This window comes from Marmota marmota, unplaced genomic scaffold, assembly GCF_001458135.2.
Source record: "Marmota marmota marmota unplaced genomic scaffold, marMar, whole genome shotgun sequence".
Classification (NCBI taxonomy): domain Eukaryota; kingdom Metazoa; phylum Chordata; class Mammalia; order Rodentia; family Sciuridae; genus Marmota; species Marmota marmota.
The window spans coordinates 1810042-1819913 of NW_026000254.1; the positions used below are offsets into that span (position 1 = coordinate 1810042).

Sequence of the window (9872 nt, forward strand, 5' to 3'; positions counted from 1 at the left end):
TTTTTTTTTTTTTTTTGGTACCAGGGATTAAACTCAAGGGCACTCAACCACTGAGCCACATCCCCAGCGAACTCAGGGGCACTCAACCACTGAGCCACATCCCCAGCCCTATTTGGTATTTTATTTAGAGACAGTCTCACTGAGTTGCTCAGAGCCTCGCCTTTGCTGAGGATGGCTTTGAAATCAAAATCCTCATGCTTCAGCCTCTGGTGCTGCTGGGATTATAGGTATGCATCATTGCACCTGGGGGGAATGGATTCTTTTTTTGAGTTCTCCATTTCTAGGACTTTATTTTTAAAAATTTTATTTATTTATTTTAATTTATTTTAATTAGGCTTATAAGATAGCAGAATGCAATTTGATTCATTGTACACAATTACAGCACAACTTTTCATTTCTTTGGTTGTATGTAGCTCCACACCGTATGTGCAGTCATACATGTACTTAGGATAATGATTCCACCATCTTTCCTGCCTAAATTCCCCCTCCCTGCCCGTTGCCCAATCAAGTTCCTCCATTTTCCTATGTCTCCCATCACCCCATTATGGATCAGCATCCACTTATCAGAGAGAACATTCGGCCTTTGGTTTTTTGGGATTGAATTACTTTGCTTAGCATGATATTCTCCAACTCAATCCATTTACTTGTAAAAGCCATAATTTTATTCTTTTTTAATGCTGAGTAATATTCTATTTTGTATATTTTATTTTGTGGTATACCACAGTTTCTTTATCCATTCATTTATTCTTGATTTCACTAAATACTGCTAGATTGCTCTTTAAGAAGACTTCACTGGTTTACATTTTCTTCTGAAATACCTAAGATTTTCTGTTTCCCCTAACTCATACAGTCAATCTACATTATCTAGTTTGCTAATTTCCCTATTTGATGGGTGTTGGTTGAGGTTTCATTTTTTAAATTTTCCATTTGTGTGATTATCAATAAGAAAGGTGGCTTTTACATAAATTTATGAATTAGTACATTATACCCTTTTGTGAAATGTCTATGAATAGTTTGTGCTTATTCTCTTCTTGATTTTCTCCATTAGAAAAGGGTTTTTGTGCATGTTTTCACTGGTTTTCAATTCTTTCTGTATCTTAGGGTTCAGTCATTTTTTTTATTTATAGATATTCCATTTTTATCTTAGTCTATTACTTTTTATATTGCCTCTAAAATATTTAATTTTGATTCAATCCCATCCACTTTTATCCTTATGGCTTATGTTCTATGTGTCTTGTTTAATAAATCCATCTGCACCTGAAAATCACAGATATATATCTTATATCTATAAAGTCACAGATATAGATATAATAGATAGACCTACTAGTTTATATTTTTATATTCTCGTGTGTTTAAAACTTCAAAAAATTTTATGTAGAGTTACAGAGATAAAACTTTATTTTTTATGCTTTATTTTTTATTCATTTAAAAAACAAATGACAGCAGAATGCATTGTAATTCTTATTACACATATACAGCACAATTTTTCATATCTCTGGTTGTATATAAAGTATGTTGACACCAATTCATGTGTTCATACATGTACTTTGGATAATGATGTATATCACATTCCACCATCCTTGCTAATCCCATGCCCCATCCCTTACCCTCCAACCCCTCTTCCCTATCTAGAATTCATCTGATCCTCTCATGCTCCCCTTCCCTAACCCACTATGAATCAGCCTCCTTATATCAGAAAAAAACATTTGGCATTTGCTTTTTTGGGGGGGTGGATTGGCTAACTTCACTTAGTATTATCTTCTCCAACGCCATCCATTTACCTGCAAATGCCATGATTTTATTCTCTTTTATTGCTGAGTAATATTCCATTGTGTATAAATGCCACATTTTTAATCCATTAATCTACTGAAGGCATCTAGGTTGGCTCCACAGTTTAGCTATTGTGAATTGTGCTGCTATAAACATTGATGTGGCTGTGTCCCTGTAGTATGCTGATTTTAAGTCCTTTAGGTATAGACTGAGGAGAGGGATAACTGGGTCAAATGGTGGTTCCATTCCCAGATTTCCAAGGAATCTCCATACTGTTTTCCATATTGGCTGTACCAATTTGCAGTCCCACCAGCAATGTATGAGTGTACCTTTCTCCCCTCATCCTCGCCAACACTTGTTGTTGTTTGTATTCAAAATAGCTGCCATTCTGACAGGAGTGAGATTGATATCTTAGAGTATTTTTGATGTGCATTTCCCTAATTGCTAGAGATGATGAATTTTTTTGGTTGATTGTATATCCTCGTCTGTGATTCTGTGAAGTGTCTGTTCAGGTCCTTGGCCCATTTATTGATTCGGTTATTATTTTTTTTTTTTGGTGCTTAGCTTTTTGAGTTCTTTATATACCCTAGAGATTAGGGCTCTATCTGATGTGTGAGGGGTAAAAATTTGCTCCCAGGATGTAGGCTATCTGTTCACCTCACAGATTGTTTCTTTTGCTAAGAAGCTTTTTAGTTTGATTCCATCCCATTTATTGAGCCTTGGTTTTAATTCTTGCACTATAGAAGTCTTATTAAGGAAGTTGAGGCCTAATCCCACATGATGAAGATTAGTGCCTACTTTTTCTTCTATTAGACATAGTCTCTGGTTTAATTCCTAGGTCCTTGATCCACTTTGAGTTGAGTTTTGTGCATGGTGAGGGATAGGGATTTAATTTCATTTTGTTGCATATGGATTTCCAGTTTTCCCAACATCATTTGATGACCATGCTACCAAAAGCACTATACAGATTTAATGCAATTTTGATCAAAATCCCAATGGCATTCCTCATAGAAATAGAAAAAGCTATCATGAAATTCACCTGGAAAAATAAGAGACCCAGAATAGCTAAAGCAATCCTTAGCAGGAAGAGTGAAACAGGTGGCATCACTATACCAGACCTTAAACAATACTACAGAGCAATAGTAACAAAAACAGCATGGTATTGGCACCAAAACAGACTGGTAGACCAATGATACAGAATAGCAGACACAGAGACTAACCCACAAAATTACAATTATATTAGACAAAGGTGCCAAAACCATGCATTGGAGAAAAGATAGCCTCTTACAACTTTATTTTCTACCTATATATAAGCCAATATTCCCATAATTGTTTCTTTCATACATAATCTATCAATGCTCTCCTGATTTACCTCTACCAAATGTTAAGTACTCATAAAACATGGATCTGTTTCTGGATTATCTACAATGATATATTATTAGTATGCTACTGTATTTTAGCACACTTTATATAAAACTATGTATTTGTAGTATGTCTTTCTATTTGGTAAGGATTCTCCATCATTTTTGCCTTTTTAAAAATTGTCTTAGCTACCTATGTATCATTATCATCCTATGCTTATCTTAGAATTAGTTTATCTACTTGTGCTCTCAAAAATTAATACTGAGAGCTGGAGTTGTCGCTCAGTGGTAGAGCACTTGCCTGGCATATGTGTTCCATCCTCAGCACCACATAAAAATCAATGAATAAAATAAAGGTCTTAAAAGTTCTTGCTGAGATTTTAGCTGGGATAGCATTGAATTTATAGGTATAGATTTTGAATTTATAGATAGTTTTGAATTTATAGATCAACTCAGTGAGACCTTGTCTCTAAATAAAATACAAAATAGGGCTGGGGATGTGGCTCAGTGGTTGAGTGTCCCTGAGTTCAATTCCTGGTACCAAAAAATTGCATTAAACTATCCCATCCATAAACATAATATATCTCTATGCATTAAGCTCATCTATAATATTCTTTTAATACAATTTTAAGTTTTATTATAAAATATTTAAGATGAATTAATATTAATATTATAATATAATAAATACTATGAATACACTATTTACATCTATCAAATCATAACATTTTAAAAGGTTTCTTTTCAGAGATTATATTCAAAATATTTAACAAACCTGTTATGTCATGGACACCAACTAATGAGAAAGATCCCTGACTATCAGTTTCTACAAGCTCAGTGCTATCAAGCTCTGCTTGATTCATATATATATTTTAAATACATAGAATATTTTAGCTAAAGTTAAAGACACTTGTGTATCCTTTCCCAAATTCCATTTTCCCTTATCTCTCTCTGCATATTATTATACTATTATGGTATGTGTATGTACCCATAAGTATGTATAGCATAGTTTTGCATGTTTTCAAATTGCACATAAATGTATTGAGCTGAAAATATCAGTAGGAAAATATCCATTTTGATATATATTTTAATGGTTATATATTATCCCCTTGAGTGAGTGTGCCAGTTAACTAATAAAATTCTGTATTTTTTTTAATTTTGGGTAGTTTTCTAATTGTGCTCTAGTACAAACAATGCTGCAATAAATATTCATTTTTTTGTGATCCATAAACACATTTCTTTGGAATATGACCTAGCATTGGAATTCTGAGGTTGTAGGTTACATTTATTTTACATTTTGGTAGAAAATATACTTGGACATATGTATCTCTCCATGAACACTGAATGAAAATATCTATATTCTGATACTTTCCCCAACACTACTTTTAGATATTTTTTGTCAATTTTTTTTTTAGATTTTTAGGGTTTGTTTAGCTTTTACTCTTTTGATAGATTAAAAATGGTATCTCAATTAATGGTAATTGCATTTCCACAGTTACTTGCTTATTGGTTTTCATGTTTGCCAGTCTCCTACTCAACTGATCTTTCCTTGTAGAACCATTTTTGAGAATTTCTAAAGTAGACAACACACTCTTATACTCTATAGTTTTCTCTTTCATTCAGTATATGCTTTCTTTTATGAATGAATATTAATATTCATAATATAATAAACACTACTTATTAGTATCAGTCTTATTAAACCTGGGTACTAGATCCTGATATACAAAAAGTTCGATTTACATAACTGCTCCATTTTTAAAACCAGAATTGACAGACATGATTGGTCCTGCTCATAGAACCTTTAACCCAATCTTTAAACAATTGTTTTGTATATATTTTTAACTGAGAAATAATAATTTATACATTTGTGATGTACAACATGATGCTTTGATATATGTATGCATTATGTACATTTTGTATATCAACTCTTTATGAGATATATGCTTTGCAAATATTTTCTCCCATTCCATACACTGTTCCTATACTACATTCATTATTTCCTTGGCTGTGCAGAAGCTGTTTAGTTTAATATAGTCCCACCTGTTTATTTTTGCTTTTGTTGACTGCTTTATAGCTGTAATAATGTACATGCCTACCAAATTAAGCTATTTGGCATATGCATTGCCTCATATACTTGTCATTTTTTTAGTGAGAACACTTAAAATCTACTTTCTTAGAAAATTAAACATAGAATATATTGTTATTAATCATAGCCACAATGATGTACAGTAGTAGATCTTTTGAACTTATTTCTCTTATCTAACTCAAGTTTTGTGTCCTTTGACCAGTGTCTCCCCAACCCCCAAATCTCTTGTAACCATTATTTTATTTTTTTTCTATGAGTTCAACTTTTTCAGACTTCACATATAAGTGAGATAATGCAGTATTTGTTTTATTGAGCCTGGCTTATTTTATTTAACATAATATCCTCCAGTCCCATCCATTTTAATACAAAAGACAATATTTACTTCTTATTTAAGGCTGACTAGTATTTCATTGGGTGTGTATACCCCACCATCTTTATCCATTTGTCCACTCACAGACACTTGGATTGATTCCATGTCTTGGCTGTTGTAAATAATGCTGCAATGAACAGGAGAATGCAAATGTCTCTTTAGCATAATGATTTTATGTCCTTTGGATATATATAGCTGGGATTTCTCGATCATACGGTGCTTTTATGTTAATTTTATAATCTTAGTGTTTTCCATTTTGGCTGCAATAAAGTACATGCCTACCAAAGTTGTGCAAGGGTTCCCTTCTGTCTGCATCTTTGACAACACTTGTTAATATTCATCTTTTTGATGATCAATCACCAATCAAGGTGATATGTAATTGTGGCTTTACTTTGCCTTCCCTGATGACAGAGATATTCAGCGTCTTGCTATATATCCGTTGGCCGTTTGTATGTCTTTGGAGAAATGTCTGTCTATTCAGATACTTTGTCCATTTTTAATTGTTATTGTTTTCTTGCTATTAAGTTGTTTTAGTTCCTGGTATATTTTGTATATCAACTCTTTATGATATATATGGTTTGCAAATATTTTCTCCCATTCCGTACACTGTTTACACTATATTCATTATTTCCTTGGCTGTGCAGAAGCTGTTTAGTTTTACAGTTCCACCTGTTTATTTTTGCTTTTGTTGACTGCTTTTGGTGTCATATCAAAAAATTCTTTGCTATGTTTTCTTCCAGTACTTTTACAACTTCAGGTATTATGTTTAAGACCAATCCATTTTGAGTTGATTTTTTTTGTGATGGAAGATAAGAATCTGTTTTCATTTCTCTTCATGAGGATACCCAGTCTTCCAAGCACCACTTATTTGAAGAGACTGCCCTTTATGCCTTGTATGTTCTTGGTATCAATGTCAAAAATCAATTGACCATGAATTAATGGATTTATTTATGACTCTCTATTCTGTTCCATTGGTCTCTGTTTTTGATAAAATTTTAATTTCCTTTTCTGACAGTTTGTTATCAGTGTATAGAAATACAACTAATTTTTATATTTTGACTTTCTTTCCTGCAAGATTACTGAATTTGTTTATTAGTTCTAACAGGATTTTGTGTGATCATTAGTATTTTCTACACATAGGATCATGTTGTCTGCAAAAGGGACAATTTAACTTCTTCCTTTCCAGTGTGGATGCCTTTTATTTCTTTCTCTTGCCTGATTGTTTTGGCTAGGATATCAGTACCATCTAGAATAGAAGTGAGAGTAGTCATCTTTGTTTTGTTCCTTATCTTAACAAAATCTACACTTTTTGTTATTCAGTATGATGTTAGGTGTGGGTTCTTCACATACACCCATTACTATTTTGAGGTACATTCCTTCTATACCTAAATTTTGAACATTGTTTAAATCATGAAAGTTTGAACTATTTCAAATGACTTTTCTGCATCTATTGAGAGGCTCATATTATTTTTATCCTTTGTTCTGTTAATGTAATGAATCAAATTTAGTGATTTGTATGTGTAAATCATCTTTGCACTCCTAGGATAAATCCAACTTGATCATGGTGTATAAACTTTCTGACATGATGTTGTTGTATTCAACTTGCAAGTATTTTGTTGAGGATTTTTGCATTTATGTTAGGGATATTGGCCTATAATACTTTTTTCTTTTAATGTCCATGTCTGGTTTTGATATCAAAGTCGTGATGCTCTTACAAAATGAGTTTGGAGATACTCCTTCTTCTCTAATTTTTGGAAGAGTTTGAGAAAGATGTATATTTATTATTTGTTGGTTGTACATAATTCATCAGTGAGATCACCAGATCTTGGGCTTTTCTTTGTTGGAAAACTTTTTATTACTAATTTAATCCCCTTCCTCATTATTGGTCTGTTCAGATTTTGTTTATTTATGATTTAGCTTTGGTAGCTTGCATGTATCTAGGAATTTTTCCATTTATTCTAGGTTTCTGATTTCTTGGCTTACAAAATTTCTTAGTGTTCTCTTATGATCTTTTGTATTTCTGTGCTATTGGTTGTAATATATCTACATTTTTAATTTGTCTTCTGTCATGTTTTTAGTTCATCTATCTAGCTAGAGTTTTTTCAATTTTATCCTTTCAAAAAAGCAACTCGCTGGGCGTGGTGGCACATGCCTGTAATCCCAGTGGTTTAGGAGACTGAGGCAGGAGGATTTCAAGTTAAAGGTCAGCCTCAGCAATTGAGTAAGGCCTTAAGCAACATAGCGAGACCCTGCATCAAAGTAAAAAATTTTAAATGCACTGGGGATGTGTGTGTCTCAGTGATTAAGCACCTTGAGTTAGATCCCCAGTAACAAAAGTGGGGGGTGGGGACTCTGTTATTTGTCTTTTCTATTGTTTTTTTCTAGTGTCTATTTCATTTATTTTTACTTTGATCTTTCTTCTACTAATTTTGGCTTAGTTCTTTCAGTAGTTCCTTGAGGCATACTATTAGGTTCTGTATTTGGTATCATTCTTCTTTTTGATGAAGGCATTTAATACTATAAATTTTCTTTTAGAATTACTTTTGCTGCATCCCATAAGTTTAAATATATTGTGATCCACTTTTTGTTTGTGTTAAGATATTTTACATTTCCTTTTTAATTTCCTTTGACACATTTGTTGTTCAGAAGCACATTATTTAATTTCCATGTATTTATGAATTTTTGAAGTTTCTCTTGTTTTGGAATTCAAGGTTTATGCTATTGTGGTTGTAAGTTATTTGATATGAATTAAAATTTGTTGGGACTTGTTTTGTAGCCCGAATTATGATCTATCCTGGAGAATGTTGTTTGCACTGGAGAAGAATGTGTGTTCTGCAGCTGTTGGATGGAATGTTTTGTAGATGTTTGTTAGGTCCATTTGGTCTGAAGTGTAGTTCAAGTACAACGTTTCCTTATTGATTTTCTGTCTGGATGATCCGTGCATTGTCAATAGTAGGGTATTGAAGTCCTCTACTATTATTTTATTGTAGTGTATCTCTCCTTCCAGCAGCTGTATGAATATTTGCTTCATATGTATAAATGCTTCAGTGCTGGATATACATATATATACATATATATACATATATATGCATATATATATATTCTACTGATGAATTGACGCCTTTATCATGATATAATGACCTTTTTTGTTTAATTTTATGGTTTTGACTTCAAGTCTATGATGTCTAACATAAGATCAAGCAAATAAGTGAAATTGTTTTCTGCACAGTGTACCAATGCACTGTGTCACAAGAAACAAATCTAAATACTTGCTTGGTGTATCAGTGAAGAAGGAACATGGCCTCAATAGTTTTCAAATAAGTTGATTTTTTTAACAGCAACAACATAGTAATTGCAGGATAAATAAAAATCTTTTGTGGGCTTTCTTATATTTGTTGTTTTTTATTCTGAATATATATGATGAGGGAGCATCCTATCTTTTAATCTTTAGACTCTAAATATCCTAATTTGTTGGGATAGAGGGGGCTGTAGGAAGGGGTGGTGTGGGAGCTCTAGAAGGAACAGGAGAATCCAACAGGAACAGGGATACAGAATGGAGAATAGGGAAATCAAATGGAGAAGAGGAGCGAGTGATTGCTGAATAACGGGCAGTAAACAGAAATGAGGAGCTACACTGAGGAGAATGGAAAGTTGGAAGTAGGGAGGGGGAGGGAGAGAGGGCAGACCAGCAGGGACCGAGACCCCCTCCGGAGGCGGAAAGAGGCAGGACCACTTCCGGCCAGGGAGGCGGGGGGACTGGCTCAGACCTAAGGAGAGGCTTGGAGAGAGCAGACGCTTTCTGGACTCCAGAGGACGAGGTGAGCTGAGGTGCCCAGCTTTAGTGAAGAACCTCTGGGGGCCTCTGGGCTGAGGCTTCAAGGCTCCTGACTCCATACAGCCTTAAGGTTTGAAGAAACCCTACTCAGGGTTTGGGATCTAACCGCATAGAAGTGGTTGTGTTTAGCGGTGCCTGGACCCGATTCTCATGGGAAAAGGGAGGAGGAGGAATACCCTGTGGGCACTAGAAAGGTCTGAACTCGGTTCCGCGGGAGAAAGGTGGGATGTAGACCTGCTTGGGGTCATAGAAAAGGAAAGATGGAGAAATATTTCAGGCGGTAGAAAGAAGGGTGGAGGACCCAGTTCGGGAGGGAGATGAGAGACAGACAGCGGGATCCCGTTCAGGCTGGAGAAAGGGGGCAGGACCCAGTTTGGGTTAACGAAAGAAGGGGTCGGTACTGAGGAAGGAGGGGGCAGGATTTTTTCCTTTTTTTTTTTTTTTAAATTAAGC

The 9872-nt window shown here is 34.3% G+C and overlaps 1 protein-coding gene across 4 annotated transcripts in view; it reads left to right on the forward strand.

The window, feature by feature from the left end:
• The first annotated feature begins 9289 nt into the window (after positions 1-9289).
• Positions 9290-9872, forward strand: part of LOC107159870 (trophinin-like) — an 11333-nt gene continuing 10750 nt past the window's right edge. For 2 of the 4 annotated variants that reach the window (XM_048796678.1, XM_048796681.1), the window contains exon 1: positions 9290-9402. The gene's annotated coding sequence lies outside the window, so the exon portion shown is untranslated. Of the gene's footprint in view, positions 9490-9872 lie in introns of all 4 variants that reach the window. The other 2 variants (XM_048796679.1, XM_048796680.1) reach the window with 2 other exon arrangements.